The 18,270-nt window shown below is 40.3% G+C and overlaps 1 protein-coding gene across 4 annotated transcripts in view; it reads right to left on the bottom strand.

Moving 5' to 3' along the window:
- The window catches only part of LRFN5 (leucine rich repeat and fibronectin type III domain containing 5), a 256,864-nt gene that overhangs the window by 111,281 nt on the left and 127,313 nt on the right, over nucleotides 1–18,270 (bottom strand). For 3 of the 4 annotated variants that reach the window (XM_033950716.1, XM_033950718.1, XM_033950719.1), the window contains one exon: nucleotides 717–829. The gene's annotated coding sequence lies outside the window, so the exon portion shown is untranslated. Of the gene's footprint in view, nucleotides 1–716; nucleotides 830–1,226; nucleotides 1,368–18,270 lie in introns of all 4 variants that reach the window. The other variant, XM_033950717.1, reaches the window with a different exon arrangement.

Genomic DNA, 18,270 nt, shown 5'->3' with positions numbered 1-18,270 from the left:
TCCCTTGCCTTTTCTTGTTGTACTGTTTATATTTCAAGGTGAGGTGTTCTTCTGTCTGCCTGTTTACCCAACTCAAACTGCCATTTATAGAATAGCACTCAGTGTGAATTGTTTTGCACCCAAATTTGAGCTCCATTTACTGAATCTCGCCCTAAAGTCCGGATTCTCATTGGGGTGTCAAAAGTTAGACGGCGGTTGGTGTACTACCGCCGCCTAACTTAATTGTTTTAATTGGTGGTAGATGACATGGTAATTGACCGCGTTGTTTAAAACCAATTATAAAGTAATTATTTTAAAAAGGGTGCCGCTACTCAGCCTCCAGGACTGGCGGCTAGTGGTGCATAGTGATGCTGAAACCTGGAAGTGGTTGTGGTTAGGGGTGGTGCTAGACTTTGGTATCACTATGTGCCACTGGCTGCGATTCTGATGGGACCCTAGGTGCCAGAAATTTAGGCCTCTGAAAACCTGGCCTACATTTCCAGCGCCTAGGGTCCCTTGACACTTTTCTTTCCACAATTCTGGAAGTGACGTCTGTTGGTGATTGACAGGCGGCAAATACCCGTTCTGTAGTTGCTGCTTAAAGAATCTGCTCCCCCCCCCACCCTCACCAATGCCTAAATTTAGGCACCCTATAGAATTGCCCTTATTGCCTGTTGCTTTCCAGTATTGAACTCCTCTGTGCCTCTGCTTCCACTTAAAATGGCTTATTTACCCACCTAGACAGCTTTTATATGCCTTCTCAGTGCCTCTTTTCTAGTATTCAGGAGGCAGGATGTTCTACTCCAACCTCCTAGTATAGAATCAGCCATCTCACAGGGGCTGGGTCAGTCTGAAAAACAAACCAAAAGATGCATTAGCAGAATAAGACCCACAAGTACAAAGCAAATATCAATCTAGAGAAGAAGAAAAAAAAAAAAAAGACTAACTCAGTATAGCAGCACACATTGGAATTATCAAAAATGTATATAGATTCTATCTTTAACTTCTATGAAAAAAAACCACAACTCCACTTGAATAGCTTCTCTGGCACAGCACAGAAAATCAATCTTTAATGGAGGAAAAAGCCTCAGATATGAAGAGAGCAATCACAATAGCTCAAATTCTTAAACATCACTGGCTCAAAAAAACCCTCCAGAATGTTGTGGAAAATAATTGAGGGTGATATGACTAAACAAACACCAGTTAGTAGCCTCTTCCTATCTTTCTCACAGTCATGCCAGACTTACCAAAGCTGTTCTTCTCACCCAGTATTAGCACTGACCGACCAGCTGCAGATATGCGGGTGAGCAGTAGCTAGAAGCAGGTCTCTCAGTCAAGCAATCAGAATGAGCATGTGTTGCCTGCATGTCTGCTTATGTCCATCACCACTGTTAGGATGACACACTGCCATTACTGAAAGTGTCCATAATCTGTTTGTATAGCCGTTACAGCTGACAAGTATCCAGTGCTTTTGCTGATTTTAAGCGGCACACTTAAGAGATCATTTGTCACTGTTTGACCTCTAGATGTGTCCAGTAGGTTACCTAATTTTCATCCCTGTTCAGCACAGTGATTGCAGGAGACATGCAGGGCATCTTAAATTAGAAGGCAGTATGCTAATGAGTGATGCATGGTACCTGTGATCTAGAGAATGACATGACACTTGTTGAAGTCATAACCTATCAATGTCTTTAAAAATTCAGCATAAATGGGCTAACAATAGACCACTATATTGGCAAATTAATCTCTAGTGACCAGTGCTCTTGCTGACGTCTATGAAAGTGGACTGTGAGATCATGAGATAATGAAGCAGGATTTAAAGCTATGTAATTTATTAGGCATTCATTGTTTATGTTCTAATTGTAATAGAGTAACATAGTAACAGTAAATGATGGCAGGTAAAGGCCTTAATGGTCCATCTAGTCCAGGGGTGTCCAATGTCGGTCCTCAAGGGCCGCAGTCCAGTCGGATTTTCAGGATTTCCCCAATGAATATACATGAGGTCTATTTGCATGCTTTCATTGTATGCTAATAGATCTCATGCATATTCATTGGGGAAATCCTTAAAACCCGACTGGATTGCGGCCCTCGAGGACCGACATTGGACACCCCTGATCTAGTCTATCCAATGGTCACAAGTATTATTAATTCATGTCTTTATTTGACCTTTGAGGTCTCACTGGTACCAACTACTGGTGTTGTCATTGAAGCTTACTCCAGCATATCAAAACCATCTTGTCATTTGTGGGATACAGACCATTAAAGTCTGCCCAGCACTGTCCTCACATTCCAAATTAGTGGACTTGTTATTGAAGCTGTCTCCAGCCCATCCTAAACTGGATTTTGCAAGTCTTCCCAATACCAGCCTTAGTTCTTCACAGCTGGAGTTGCCCTCAGCAACACATGAAAGTTTAATTTTTTTTATACCATTCATTTTATAATTAGAGATATTCTGTGTTCATCTCATTATTATTTAAATTCCATCACGGTTTTTGTCTCCACCACCTCCCTCTGGAAGACATTCTAGGCATCAACCACCCTCTCTGTGAAAAATAAATAAATTCCTGACATTATACCTGTCTACCACTCCACAACCTCAATTTATGTCCTCTAGTTTAATCATTTTCCCTTCTATGGAAAATATTTGTTTCTATATTAATAACTTTAAAGTATTTAAATGTCTGTATCATATTTTCAGCCAATTTCCATGGTCCCATTTTTGGGTAAGATAATTGAGAGGGTTGTGATGACAAAGATAAATGTTTACATCAATCAGATTGATTGTCTTGATCCATTTCAATTTGGATTTAGAGAAGCACACAGTGTGGAATTGCTTCTTGTTTCGGTGTTGGGCACTTTATGGGAGGAACTGGATAAGAACATGAGATATTGCCCTGTTTCACTTGATATTTCAGGGGATTTTGACTCCGTCAATCTGGACATGTTACTATTGAAGTTCAAAAGATTAGGTATAGTTGGGAACGTTTTGCATCCTATCTTAAAGACAGATCCTTTAGAGTACGTAGTGGTACAGAAGTATCTGGATTGATTGATGTTAAGAAAGGGGTACCTTGGGACTCTGCCCTATCTTCTGTCCTCTTTAATATATACATGTCTACATTGGAAGAAGTGTTTCAGAAGCTAGGCCTACAGTATAGGCTCTATGCCGATGATATTCTATTTTTTCTTCCCTGTGTGTAATAGTGTCCAAAGGGTAGACAGATGTTTGCAGGATTACATGGAGACGATTGTGGAATAGATGAATGATCATGGGTTGAAGTTGAATGTGAATAAAATGGAGGTGATTATTGTGAAGAATCAGAGGGATGATTAGAATTTAGAGAAGTTAAGTGTGATGGGTGAGGAAGTGATAGTAAAGAAGGAGATAAATGTGTTGGGAGTGTGTTTGGACAGTTCTTGGTTGGGCTGAAAACTTTTCAGCAGTCTCTCATAGGGGTTTAATTATCCTTTTTTTTTTTTTGGGGGGGGGGTCAACATGAGATCCTCCTTAGCAATGACTGAATCTAAAATGCATGAATACCATATGAATATCTTGTCAAGTAAGACAAAAGGAATTTGGGCAGCTAAACCATGTTTTAATTGAGTAAAAAATGCACCATAATTTAGTAAACAGCACTGAATGTAGACAGGCCATGCTATGAACTAATAAACACATTGATACAGAGCTTTATTTATCCTAATTCCAGATGCAGACCAATAAACATAATCAAAATAGTAGACAAATAAGTCAAAATATCTAGCAAGCCTAAATAGCAACAGCTGCAGCCAAAAGGAGCGAAAAGGACCTAAATACAATTTAGCCTTACACTGTTGTCTCAGTACGAAGAAAGTGGTTATTGATATATTCCTATTTAGATTAGTTTTCCTGTAAATGCACTTCCATGTTTTATTATTGTTAAATTTTTAATGTCTGGTGACTGTTCCTATGAAGCCTGTAGGTTGAAGAAGAAATAAAGAAGAATCATAGCTGAAAGACTTTTGTGGCAGTGGAATGCTTACAAAAACTTAGACACCCCAATGCCATGTGCTTAGCAACTCTATAATTGCCAAGATTCCATTATAGAATACTAGAGTAAGTCAACATTGGTATGCCAACAGTTAAGCACCAATAGTTGAGCCCATGTCAATAGCAGTTGCAGCTGTTAGTGACTAATTGTGCTGGGAAGTGTGCATATCTTATACTATTTTATAAGTGATGCATGTATCACAGAATCATCTCCATGATCCACTCATATTTTACCCGCAAGTGCTCGCCTTGCACTTATGCACTAAGAACAAAATTCTATATGTGTCACCTAAAAAATTGGTGCTGGAAAAATCTGCATTGAGGGCCTGATTCTCTATAGAATTCGCTACCTCAACGTAACTAGCCAATGGCAGAGCACATAAAAAAAATAAAAAATAAAAATGAGGCGCGCTATACTAACATGCCCACCTTTGGGCGTACAAAGGCACATAATGATGCCTAAGCACACGTAAGGCAGGTAGAGGTGTGGTTTGCACTAGAAATTGCCTTAAGCATACTTACTAAATAACTCCAAAATATACTGCCACAGGAACTTAAAAAGAGACTTACAAAAAAAGGCAGAAATGGTCCAAAAAGTTCTGAGAGTGGTTACTAATGACAAAAAACCTCTGTGAATACAACACAAATTTAAAGTAATATAATATAATAAATTTAGTGAAATTAGGTACCCTCAGTGTGAGGGGTCAGTGAAGGGAGAAATTCTCCAGCGCTTCACACAACAAGACAGAGGCCACCATGCCCCCGCCTACACACCATCATCGGGTACCTAGTGTGTGCTTTAAATCAAAATGTGACACAAACTACAGTGAAAAATTAGTGAACACAGGTGAATTCAGTCAAAGAAACCACTCTGAGAAACCCCCACAGCCAACTCCCAAAAAAGTAAAAATAACTGCGGACTTAGCTTCAATAAATCTTCATAGATCATCCAGAAGAGGCAGAAGGCGAGCCAGATGGAACACCACAGAATACCAGGTCCAACCAAGCCTGGTTTCGGGAACACGACGTCCCTTCCTCAGGAACCCATAAGTCAAAAAATTAGTAACACAAGTCCAAGCTGGTTTGTGTCACATTTTGATTTAAAGCACACTCTAGGTACCCGATGATGGTGTGTATGCGGGGGCATGGTGGCCTCTGACTTGTTGTGTGAAGCGCTGGAGAATTTCTCCCTTCGCTGACTCCTCACACTGAGGGTACCTAATTTCACTAAATTTATTATATTATATTATATTACTTTAAATTTGTGTTGTATTCACAGAGGTTTTTTGTCATTAGTAACCACTCTCAGAATCTTTTGGACCATTTCTGCCTTTTAAGCATGCTTAGGCATCGCTATGTACCTCTGAATGTATGAGGTAGGCGTCTGAAATGTAGGCCTGCAAAATGCTGGCCTACAATACATTTCACACACCTATATAAAACTGTAGGCGCAATTCTACTACACATGCCTAGTGGTTGAATTACAACCACGGTTACAGGGAAGTCCCTGTGAGTCACAGAAGACAAGCAGTAAGAGCAAATGGGATGCCCATGTGGGATCCCTTAGAGGGTTAAGCCAAGGGAACCTGTCACCAGGAGTGGGATCCCTAGCATAGTAGACTTAGGGGTGGGTCAGTAGAGTGGGCAGACCTGATGGGCTATGGCCCTTATCTACCGTCATCTTCTATGTTTCTATGTAAAACAGGTTGCTGATAAAATAAGCAGTGTACCAACACCAGTCACTGACAACAGTAGACCTGTGCCCAAGCCCAGACTCCTGAGAAAGGAATCTAAGCAACCAGATACCCACTTATATTTTCCTAGGCAGGTGTCTTAGTATGCCCAAACCAGCACTGGGGAATCCCGGTAAATCAGAAGACAATAAGCCTAAGTCACAAACATTAAACCTTCTTGGAGCCAACCCAGAAGTAACTTAAATGAAATGGTGCTTGGTTTTCGTCATAAGGTGTATGGGGACAGACTTAAAGATCTCAATATGTATACTTTAGAGGAAAGGTGGGAGAAGGGAGATATGATAGACACGTTTAAATACCTATGTGGCATAAATGAGCATGAGTTGAGTCTCTTTCATTTGAAAGGAAGCTCTGCAATGAGAGGGCATAGGATGAAGTTAAGAGATGATAGGTTCAGGAGTAATATAAAGAAATACTTTTTTACAGATAGGGTGGTAGATGCATGGAATAGTCGCAGGAAAGAAGTGGTAGAGACAGAGACTGTGTCTGAATTCAAGAAGGCATGGGATAGGCACATGGGATCTCTTAGAAAGAGGAAGACATAATAGTTACTGCAGATGGGCAGACTAGATAGGCCATTTGGCCTTTATCTGCCATCATGTGTCTATGTTTCTAAAAGTGTATTTCTAAGCTGTCTAATGCAACTCCAAGGACAAAACGAAGAACCAACAATGTCTTACTTGTAGTTGTAACTAGAGAATGACATGGAGACATATTTGTCGCCATCCCCGCAGGAACTCAATTTCCCCATCCCGTCCCCTCAAGTTTTGCCACTGTCTCCATCCCTGCCCCATTCCTGTAAGTTCTGCCTTAACCGCATAAGCCTTGAACACTTATGAGGACGGAGCTTGCAGGTTTGGGGGCAGGGACAGGAAAAGAACTCACGAGGACGGGACAGCAAAATGAGTTCCCACGGGGACGGGGAAAAATTTGCCCCTGTGTCATTCTGTAGTTGTAATCATATAGTTGAAACTGTGACCTAAAAGTATTAATAGTTATACTGATCTACCTGTACTGTCAACCGTATTGAATGTCTGCATCAATCTATTCATTTTAACTTCCTGAGTAACTGACCTAACCTCTTCTAATGTAATCCGAACTTCAACTAAATAAGTAAAGGTGGAATAGAAAGCCTGATTAACATAACATATTGACAACATTGCCTCCAAATCAAAACAAAAATCCTCAAGAAAATGAAAAAACCCACAAATGACACCAGATACTAAACAAAATGAATATTGTCCCCAATATTTATCATGGGAAGAAATTTAAGAATAACGCGATTTCATTTTCAGATGTGTTGCAAAATTCTAAAGTGAAAAGTACCCGAGGACTTTCCCAGTGCACACATTCTGAAAACTGAACCACAGTTCAATAATGTGGGACAGTAGCATAGCCACTGGGGACTGGGTAGGCAGTGGCCTCACTCAAATTAGGCTCAGACCTCACCAACTGCAAGGGTCTTCCAGTGGCAAGAACTCATCCCTCTCCCACTTGCTCTGTCCAAGCGCTGACATTGTGCTTGCCTCCCCCTTTCCACACATGCTGAGTTTCACGCATATGTGGGGAGGACGGGCAGTGGCAGTGCATAGACAGAGCTTCAGGCTGGAGCAAGTGGGAGATGGAGGAGTTCTTTAACAGTCTGAGTTGGCCTGGGGTGGGGGGGAAAAGATGTGGACACCACATGTGCCCACACAGTTTGCCCAGTAGCCCACCCAAAATTTGCGACCTGGCTACATCTCTGAGTGGAAACGTATGGAAATTGTCATATCAGTAAACTTCCCTGAATGTAAATTTAAGGTTAAAAAATTGTAAGATCATTTATTTAAAATGCATGGACACAAAAGGAGGAAGATATAATAGTGATGAATGCCAATTAGTTGCCTTATTCAGGAGCAATCGTGTCTGATCATCTCAAAATTGTTAAACAGGATGACAAGAGAATGATGACTGGCAGAACAAAGCTAGTGTGCATTGTGATAAAAGTAAGTGGTGATATATCTGTACAAATCATGGTGAGCCCTCTCATTTGCAATATATTATATTTATTTCTGGATGACATCGCTGAGACACAGAAGAGGAATAAACACAATGCCAGGGAAGGATTATGCTACCAAAATGATGTATAAAAACATATGCATTAATTCATTTGTGTTGCATTTTTGTATATTTTTTTGCTGCACTGATAGGCCACGAGCTATTTAACACAATTTTGTAGCACATTACCTCAGTTAGTACAAATTTTATGTTAACCTGAACACAAGCTAGCTTGCATCCATAGCCACTTGCACTAAATAACATAATATGACCATTAATATGCATGAACCATTAAAGATGTTTTCTAGAGGAATAACACTCTATGGGGTCCTTTTACAAAGCTGCAGTAAGCACTGATAACTGCTTACTGCAGTAAAAAAAAAAAATGGCTTACCAAGGGGCAGGCTGAGGCATCCCTTGGTAGTTTGGGGATATGCACAAACTACCCATGCACTAAAAAGTAAAACTTATTTTTCAGTCCCGGGGTGGGTGCACTAATCGGTTACCATGCGGGTATTGCCATTGGCTAAACAATTAGCACAGATTTAGCACATGAGTCCCTACTGCCTACAAAATAGGTGATGGTAGGGGATCATGCACTAATGGCCACGCACTAATGGGAAAATTAGTGCATGGTCCTTAATACAAAAAATGGGAACATTGGTCTTTTTATCCCAGCAGTGAAAATGGGGGAAAGGGATCTGAATACTGCCTTTTTGTAGCATTATAACCATACTCAAAGTGGTTTACAAATAGGTACTTCAAGCATTTTCCTTATCTGTCCCGGTCAGTTCACGGTCTATCTAATGTACCTGGGGCAGTGGAAGATTAAGTGAGTTGCCCAGGGTCACAAGGAGCAGTGCAGGGTCACAAGGAGAGTACTGAGGCTGAACTTCTAACCACCACACCACACTCTCCTTACTGAAAATGGCCTTAGCATGTGGTGGGAATGATCGAGTAAGGGTGCACCAGGGACACTTTTTACAACTATTTGGTAAAATGACCCCTATATACAGTCCACCCAATACTGAGTGCTATTTAGCCAGCCAGGAAGGACTCAGACTGTCTAAATAGCAGTATGCCAGCTAAGCACTAATATTCAGTGGGAGATAGTTGGCTATATCACGCAACATAGCTGGTACAGTATGTGCAATGGAGAAGTAAGGGGGCAGGGGCAGTCACCTTCTTTGCGGGGAGTGCTGGCACATATTCTCCTATCCATCCCCCCTCCTCCATCCCTCCCTCCATCCTCCCTCCATCCCCACCTCTTTAAATGTTCACCAGCGCAAGCAGTATCTTCTACTTGCTGTTCATGCTAGCCTCTTCTCCCTTCTAATGTCACTTCCTGGTTGTGGGATCAGAGCATCATGTCAGAAGATGCTGCTCATGCCGGTGAACATTTCAAGAGGTACACGGGGGTCAGGGGTGCTCAAGTGGCTGGGAAGAGTGTTGGGGGGGCGCATGGCACAGCAATGCCGGGTGCCACCACAACAGGCACCAACTTCCTTTGCTATATCACTAAGTATGTGTCGATATTCATTGACTGACTGGCTAAGTCTAGCAGCCAGATAGACCTGCCTAAATGAATGCTATGACTTAGCCAGTCAGCCGACGACTATTGGCCTGGTTGGCTCTGTCAAACACAGTAGAATGTAGACTGGAAATTCAATGCCAGTTGCCAGATACAGCCTTGGTATTGAATTGCTGGGTTCGCTGCCGACTGTGGGAGATAGTCAGGCTGCCTCTTGCCATCCGAAAATTAGCGCCAGAGTCTATAGGATATAAGGCAAGGGGAACTATAAACGAGAAATTCAAATAACACAGAAGTATAAACAATGTGTAACCGGCACACATTCTTATGGGCAAATGAAGTTTTAGAACAATGAGTCCTGGCATATAAAAATGAAAGGGGGCAAACTCAGGAGTACCACAGAAAACGTATCATCACAGAGAATAGCCTCATAGGGCAGGAGGTGGATTTAAAAAAAACAGCATAACAGAATTCAAGACAACATAAAAGAAGTATATGAAAATAGTTGAAAAATTAAATAAATCAGATAAGAGTGTACAATATTGCTGACTAGGTGGGCCTTGTGAATCTGCTATCACATACTGTGTTTATCTGTTTCTGTGTAACACAGGAAAGAGTAATATGCCATCAGACAGTGAAGAAATGTATTAATGGATTGCAGCGTTACCTGGGCTTAATTCATTATATGCTGAGAACAGCGCCTATGGACTGCCAATAGAAAAGAATAAATGTGCTACTTAATGTATTTGTATCCTAGGTTGTTGATCACTGCCACAGACTTTCGTGTGTCATCTTCTATTTGCTTTATAAATTAGATACAGAAGTGATCATAAATAACACAGGCCTGAAAACCTCCAAAAACAGCCCTGGATTTATAGTGGAGACAAATGCAATTTTGCCTTCTATTCTAATCATGTTACAGTCCGTTCTCATTATTTGCGTGTTCCAGATGTACGATTTTGTGTATCCGTGGATGCATCCATTGTGACTGATATTCCCCATTCATGCCAATGTATTTGTGGTCCTGCTCTTTAAAAAATAGCTTTCTTTGCTTTCATTTTGACTTTTGCTGTCTGCCATTTGCTTCCATATATGGCCCCCCAAGTGTCCAGAGAGTGAATGATTTGCATCTACAGGTACTCCAAATGCTTTCCCATGCAGGAACCTAACCCTGTGTTCCCAATATGTTTATTAAGATCTTTATATATCGCATAACAGCCTAAAAGGATCTATGCGGTTTCAATACACAATTCATATTCATCAAGAAAAGAACTCCATTAAAAACAGAAAAGATTAAGAACAAAAGTTATTTTTCTTTCATAAAATATCATAGCAAATATCTCAACAGTAACAATTCTAACAGTAAAACAATAAAACACAGATCACAGTCCCAAACTCTGTTCTAAGTTGAGAAAGCCAATTGGAAAAAATGTGCTTTTAAATGTCTTTTAAAATTTATATATAATTCTTCTTTGCTCTTTTTTTTTTTTTAATCTTTTTTGATTTTCAAACTCTGATAGTGTATTACAAATAGTAAATCTGAAAAACTGCATAAAACACACATTAACTATGCAATTATTACATTAACAATCATTTTCTCCCATCCCCATCTTCATTCTTAATATAATAATACAAATAATAAATAAAAAATTTACCTGTTCAAAATACATTTCCTTCCTCCCACCCACACACCCTTTTTCCATAACCGTGAAACTAAATAAAAAATGCACAATATTTAGTTGATGCAAGATATGCCTTCGAAATATGAGGAACGACTACCCTATTGTTCACTTTCCATGGTTTTGAGGTGCAATCAGGGCAGGATTAATTCGTCGAGGGCCCCTAGGCACCCAAGTACACTGGGCCCCCCTTCCCCTACCCACTCCACCATACGCCCAGGCGGAAACAGGAAGCTGCATCAGAGGAAAGCTTTGGGCAAGCAGCACCGCTTACACAATACGCGTTGATTGCTTGTCTTACTTTCCATCGATGGGGGTGGGGGGCCGCGTTGCCGATCGGGGGGAGGGGCCCGCGTTGCCGATCAATGCTGGAGGGGCCCATCGCCATTTGGAAAAAACAATGTTGATGCCCTCCTTCATCGGGGCCCCCTGACCATTTTGGGCCCTAGGCACGTGCTTATTTGGCCTATTGGTTAATCCTGCCCTGGGTGCAATGTGTACTGCCGGAACCCAACCTCTATTTTCCCATAGACTCAGCGTTTCATGAATCGTGATTTTGCAGTTTGCAAAAATTTTCGGGAACTGTACTACCACAAATAACAAGAATGGAATGTTCTCATGGTCATTTGTACAATAGCTTATCAGTGAGAAAACACATTTTAGATACTTTAGTTTATGGATAGAGTTAGGAGCTGGTAGGCGACTGTTAAGCACCGGTAAATTAGGCAAGAAAAGCTTGGCCTAATATATTGGTGCCTAACATTATGATGCCTACTGGCATCTAGTTGAGTTAGGCATCGCTAGATGTGAATCCACACATTGCACCTAACTTTGAATGACATGCAGTAAGTGCCATTTTCAGTGGTGACTACTGCGTTATGCACTGTTTACAGAATTAGGCCCAATCCACCCAATATTTAAAACTATTTAATCTGGCATGAAAGACTACCGGCTGGTTAAATGGCACTTAACTGGCTATCTGGCAATATTCTGCAGGAGATAGTCAGTTACCTCTTCGTGAATATTGCCAGTTAAAGCTTAACGGATAGCCAGCTATATTGCGTGATATAGCTGGCTATCCAGTGTATCGCCACTAAATTTGGCGGCCAAATTATGATGCCAAAATAGCTGGAATATCTTTAGCCAGTTTAAAGCTAACCAGCTAGCAGGAATCCCAAAGGTCTTCATGTTTCTCTAGTGCATCCTTGTATTGTAATGTACGTCTAAGCTTCTTTGCACTGTACTAAACAGTTGTCCATATACTATACTGTGAGCCATCTTGAACCTTTGTAGGCAAAGTGTGACACATAAATCCCAGATTAGATTAGAATGTAATAATGTTTCATTGGCTAATCAACAGATTTGAAAATGCACCAAAGTTATCACTTTAAAATGCTGAGAATATCTAAGGCAGAGGAAAATGACTTAGTGTGCAGTGAGCCAGTATATAATTCTAGGACTGCAACATATTCCTTAAAGCATGCATAAATAATAATAAATTTATTTTTATAGACCACCGTACAAGTTATTTAGAAAAAAATTCAAAAAATTAAAAGGCATACAGTGGAAAGAAATACATACAATGTAAAATACATGCGATGTAAAAGAGTGCGGATAATTTTACAAAGAATAAAAAATAAAATTGTAAAAATGTATTTAAGACCCTAGCCTATTGAATAATTGAGTTTTTATCTGTTTTCTAAAATCAAGATAAGAAGGGGCTTCTAACACAAACTTGGCAAGCCAAATATTTAATTTAGCCGCCTAAAAGGAAAAGGTTCTTTCACAGAACCTTTTATACTGGCAAAATTTTACTAAGGTTATACGTAAACAAATGTATTCTTCGAGAACTCTTATTAGTATAGCTCAGATTAAAGTGAGGGTTTAAGGTAACTCAGTCGCATACCAAATGTTATTTTATAACAGAAACATGAAAACTTAAACAGAACTCTAGATTCAAATGCCAGCCAGTGGAGCTTTTGATAAGAGGGAGTAACATGTTCCCATTTCTTTAGGCCAAAAATAAGGCAGACGGCCGTGTTCTGGACCACCCTCAATTTTCTCAATAATCGAGAATACTCAAGATAGAAGATTACACCAACAGACGAAAGGAGACTTCGTCAAAGTACTTTTTAATAGTATGCAGTTTCCAGAGCACTGAAATACTTTTCTTAAACACGTCAGAATGCTTTTCTAATGTAAGATGTTTATCCAAAGTTACTCCCAGTATTTTTAGAGATTGTTCAATATTATAATCCATCCTATTCACATGGATCATAGTTTCCTTGATTTTATTATTAGGGCTGCTAAAAAGAGGCCAGTCTTAATAATGATATGTATGTATATTTGCCTTCTTGCCCTTCAGTGTGCCACAGTAAAAAAAAAAAAAAAAGACACAATTTAACCATTCAGGAACACAGATTCAAAAGCCTAGCCCGGTGTCACTTCACATTGGCAATCTGGTGCATATAAACTTGAGAGCTAGACCACAAATCACCCTCATTTTCTTGTCTGTTGTTCCCAGCAGGCTCACACCTCTGTTATTGTTTAGCAATCTACAAGTTCTCCATTCTGTTTCCCATTGCATATTCTGTACTGCTCTAACAAATTTTTTTTTAAAATAATGAACTGCATCTGCATACCCAGGAGGTAGACAGTTTAAGAACCTTTATAGTTTCACTGCATGCAGACAGATGGACTATAGAATTATACTTCTGGCAAACCTATTATAGCTAGTAAATGCAAGGTTATTACAATATGGCCTAATTGGTAGCAGGCAGCCATAATCCAGATGTATATTTATACTCATATATTCCAGAATTATTGGTAACACTTCATGCACATACACAACTTACCGAAACATCCTGCTAATGAAATTGTGTTTTGCTACAATTCATTGTACCTTGGTTTTAAAGATCTGCACCTTACTTGTTTTGTGAGGTTCTGAAGACTGTAATAAGCAAGCCACTGATCCAGTATATGGTTCCAGATCTTCCTACTGTGAGAGGCACCAGCAGGTTTAAACAATGCTACCAGAAATTAGCCAGACTGTTTATAATACAGAGAGCAATAACTGAGGAGTTGATATTCAGTGGTGTTTAGAAGGGCCGGAGATGCTCCTACCCATTTAAATCCCACTCAGAAGGCTGTTCCCAGAATTCATCCCATTACAAAAACTGACCTATATGCTGCTCCTACAACTCAGTATTATTTAACTGACTGCCGTAGCATTATGCCTCTACAGTACATAAAGTAAGGAAAGACCTGTACTCCTGGTAAGAAGATAAAGACTTAGGGCTCCTTTTACTAAGGTGCACTAGCGTTTTTAGCGCACGCAGGATTTTAGCGTGCGTTAAACCTGCGCTATGCTTCTAGAACTAACACCTGCTCAATGCTGGCGTTAAGGTCTAGCGCGCGGCAATTTAGCGCATGCTATTCCGTGCGTTAAGGCCCTAACACACCTTTGTAAAAGGAGCCCTTAGATTTATGCCAGCAACATTCTGGTCTTCATATTATTTGCTTATGAACTCTAAGTACTGGAGTATACTGAGATTGCTTCCTCTTTAAGGCGAGCAACAAAGTCTGGACAGGGGCAAGGGAGTTGAATGTAGAAAGAAGGTGAGAGGAAAATGCACAGACTGTTTGTTTAGAGCAGTGGTTCCCAACCCTGTCCTGGAGGACTACTAGGCCAATCGGGTTTTCAGGCTAGTCCTAATGAATATGCATGGAGCAGATTTGCATGCCTGTCACTTCATTATATGCAAATCTCTTTCATGCATATTCATTAGGGCTAGCCTGAAAACCCGATTGGCTTGGTGGTCCTCCAGGACAGGGTAGGGAACTGGTTTAGAGAAGTTTAGAGAAGTGGTGTGTCCTCATGAGGTGGGAGGGGTTTGACCCTTGAAATATCCATAACTGATTCCTATTTCTGCTTCTTGACCACCCTTTTGCCAGATCTGCTATCCAAATATTCTGTTTGCTAAATAGTTTCTGAGTATTTGTAGTGTTTTGTGTTACTTTACAGTATCTGGCAGTACAGAGATTTACCCCCTCTTTTATGGGAAGGGGTAAAACGCGGACCTTACGGATCTCGCGGATCTAAAACCGCACGTCCTTAAAAATCTGAGGTCCGTGCCACTTGTAGTTAGTTTCTGGCTCTGACAGACCTCGATGACAATTTAGCGCTGACGGATCCGTCTCAGCATAGGGAGGGAAAAGTATTAGGATCCGTCAGCGCTAAAATGTCATAGAGGTCTGTCAGAGCCGTGGACCTCAGATTTTTAAATTTACTGGGGCTGCAGGAAACTGGTTTAAAGGATTCATTTTAGAGCCACTCCAGCACTAGTCTCTGGCTCTGACAGACCTCGATGACATTTTAGCACTGACGGATCCTAATACTTTTCCCTCCCTATGCTGAGACAGATCCATCAGCGCTAAATTGTCACCGAGGTCTGTCAGAGCCAGAAACTAACTACAAGTGGCATGGACCTCATATTTTTAAGGATGTGCAGTTTTAGATCCGCGAGGTCCGTCAGGTCCATGAGGTCCGCGTTTTACCCCTTCCCCTCTTTTACTAAGGTGCGCTAACCGAATAGCGCGTGCTAATCAAATTAGTGCACGCTACACACTAACACATCCATAGACTAACATGCACGCATTAGCGTTTAGCACGCGCTAAATCGATTAGCGCTTCTTAGTAAAAGAGGGCCTTAGTGTTGCTGTTACTGGGGGTGACATCAGAATTTGATAATATATTTGTTTTGTATGATAAGCTTTACAGTTAGTTAGTTAGGTGTCATTGACTCGTGTTTGAGTCCAGCGACTTGATGAATTTCAGATCTAAAACGAGATCGGTTTTGCGCTAGGTCAGGGGTAGGCAATTCCGGTCCTCAAGAGCCGGAGCCAGGTCAGGTTTTCAGGATATCCACAATAAATATGCATGAGATAGATTTGCATCTGAAGGAGGCAGTGAATGCAAATCCATCGCATACATATTCATTGTGGATATCCTGAAAATCTTTCATGGCTCCAGCTCTCGAGGACCGGCATTGCCTACCCCTACGCTAGGTCAATAAAGTCCTCCAGGGTCATCCCTATGGTTGTTTTCAAAATGTCCAGCCATCTGATTACAGGTCACCCTCTTCGCCTGATTCCTTCAATCTTCCCAAACATAATGTCCTTTTCCAATGATCTTTCTCTTCTGACAGTGTGCCCAAAATAAGGCAGTTATAACTTCATCATTTGAGCTTTTGAATGACATAGCTGGTTTGATCTCTTCCAAAATTGATTTGTTAGTCCTTCTAGCAGTCCTCAGCACACATAAAACCCATCAGACATGGAATTCACTCCCAATTTACTTAAGAGAGGAAAAGAATTTGGAAAAATTTAAGAGCAAACTCAAGAGTTTTCTTTTTAAAAATGCATTCAATACTTAATTGAATTGCTTACTGCTCTTTTGTTTATTTTTAAACCTTTTAATCAGTTTTGTCCTTCCCGTCCTGCTGTTCTCAACCCCTAATTGTTTGCTCCTATATTAATTAGATTGTATTTCTTTCCTTACATGTCTATTGTCTCATTGTATTTGAAAATGTGTTTTTTATTATGTTGTAGACTTAGTCCCTTTCTTAGTTATGTATGTTTATTTTAACTATGTATTTTGCTGACTTGTACATCGCTTAGAATTTGGAATAGGCGATTAATCAAATTATAAAATAAACTTGAAACTTGAATCTCCAGCACCAAAGCTTAAATGAATCAGACTTTTTTTCTGTCTTGTTTCTGTAGTGTCCAGCTTTTGCATCCATAATTGACCACTGAAAAAATGAGTATGTGGATAAGTCTGATCTTTGTTTGGAGTGTTATTCCCTTGACTTTGTCAAGAGCCTTCATAGAAGTGTTATCCAGTGCTATTCTGCATAGTATTTATTCCCTGCTATTTGCTTTGCTTACAAAAGAGTCCAGGAGATTGAAATCATTTACAACTTCTATTCTATCGCCTTCAAGCTCAAAATTTTCATTGTTTTCCATGTTTATGATCTTCATTTTGTTTATGTTCAGACTTTAGAATAGATAAAAGTTTCTTGACAGTAGGGTTGTTATGAATCTGCTATGGTAAAACTGCAATGCAACTCATCAGTCCCAGATTTCTCATTGATAAAAATAAAGATCAAAACTTGTTTTATAAACAGTTGTTAGAATTAGAGTAAAATGAGAATATTTTATATTTATATCTCCCTTTCATCATTTTTAACATTGAAATATTTGCTTTCTTTATTTTCATTCTGCTGTGAATTCAGGGTGTCACAACAGAATAAAGTTTGAGAACCATTGTTCCACAGATAAAAGAGAGAACAGACACTGAATTGAGAGATACCGAGCAATGTAAAGGTACCTGTCAAAGTTGTAAAAATGGTGATTGGAGTAAATGTCAGAGGGACAAAAAAAGTAGAACAAAAGGGCACAGAACAAGTAAAGAAGACAGAAAATTATCAGGCTAGGGGAATTGTAAACTATGAAAAGAGGTTGGAAGATGTTGTGTAGACAGTGTTCACCTTTATAAGAGGGGGCAATTAGAAGAAGAGTAAAATTCAGGTAAGAAAGAAGATGCAAGCAGTCAATGTCCAATTAAGAAGGATTGTCTACATGTAAATTAAATTTCTCCAAAACAAGAAGAAGGCCGGGGGGTGGGATAGGGGTGGGGTGGAACTAATTCAGCTTGAAAAGTCTTAAAGGAACGGACAGTAAGAGAATGGGTGAAGGGGAGAGGAGGGGCATGATAAACTAAAATACATAATAAAGGGGAAAGGGATTGATTGGGTAAAAAAGGGGGACTGCAAATTTTATCAATAGGGCATCAACAGAGGGTATAGAGCAGGGCTGCCCAAGTCCGGTCCTCGAGATCTACTGGCAGGCCAGGTTTTCAGGATATCCACAATGAATATGCATGAGAGAGATCTGCAATTAGAGAATGACACGGTGACAAAATTCATCACCATTTCCGTCCCCGCGGATAACCGCGGGAAATAATCCCATGTCTTTTTCTAGTGTCTATTTCAACCTCAGTCCTTCTATACCAGCATTCTTCAAAGCAAAGCTTGAGGGTCAGTGGTTGTGGCCATTCATACTCTGATTCTTCCCTCTCTCCTTAAAGAATGACATGAAGATGGTTTACCGCGGTTATCCGCGGGGACGGGGACGGTGATGAATTTTGTCACCGTGTCATTCTCTAATCTGCATACCAAGAAGGTGGTGCAGGCAAATCTC

Source organism: Geotrypetes seraphini, chromosome 7 (genome assembly GCF_902459505.1).
Source record: "Geotrypetes seraphini chromosome 7, aGeoSer1.1, whole genome shotgun sequence".
Classification (NCBI taxonomy): Eukaryota; Metazoa; Chordata; class Amphibia; order Gymnophiona; family Dermophiidae; genus Geotrypetes; species Geotrypetes seraphini.
The sequence above is the reverse complement of the archived record's forward strand: the minus strand, read 5'-3'. Positions and strand labels throughout refer to the sequence as shown.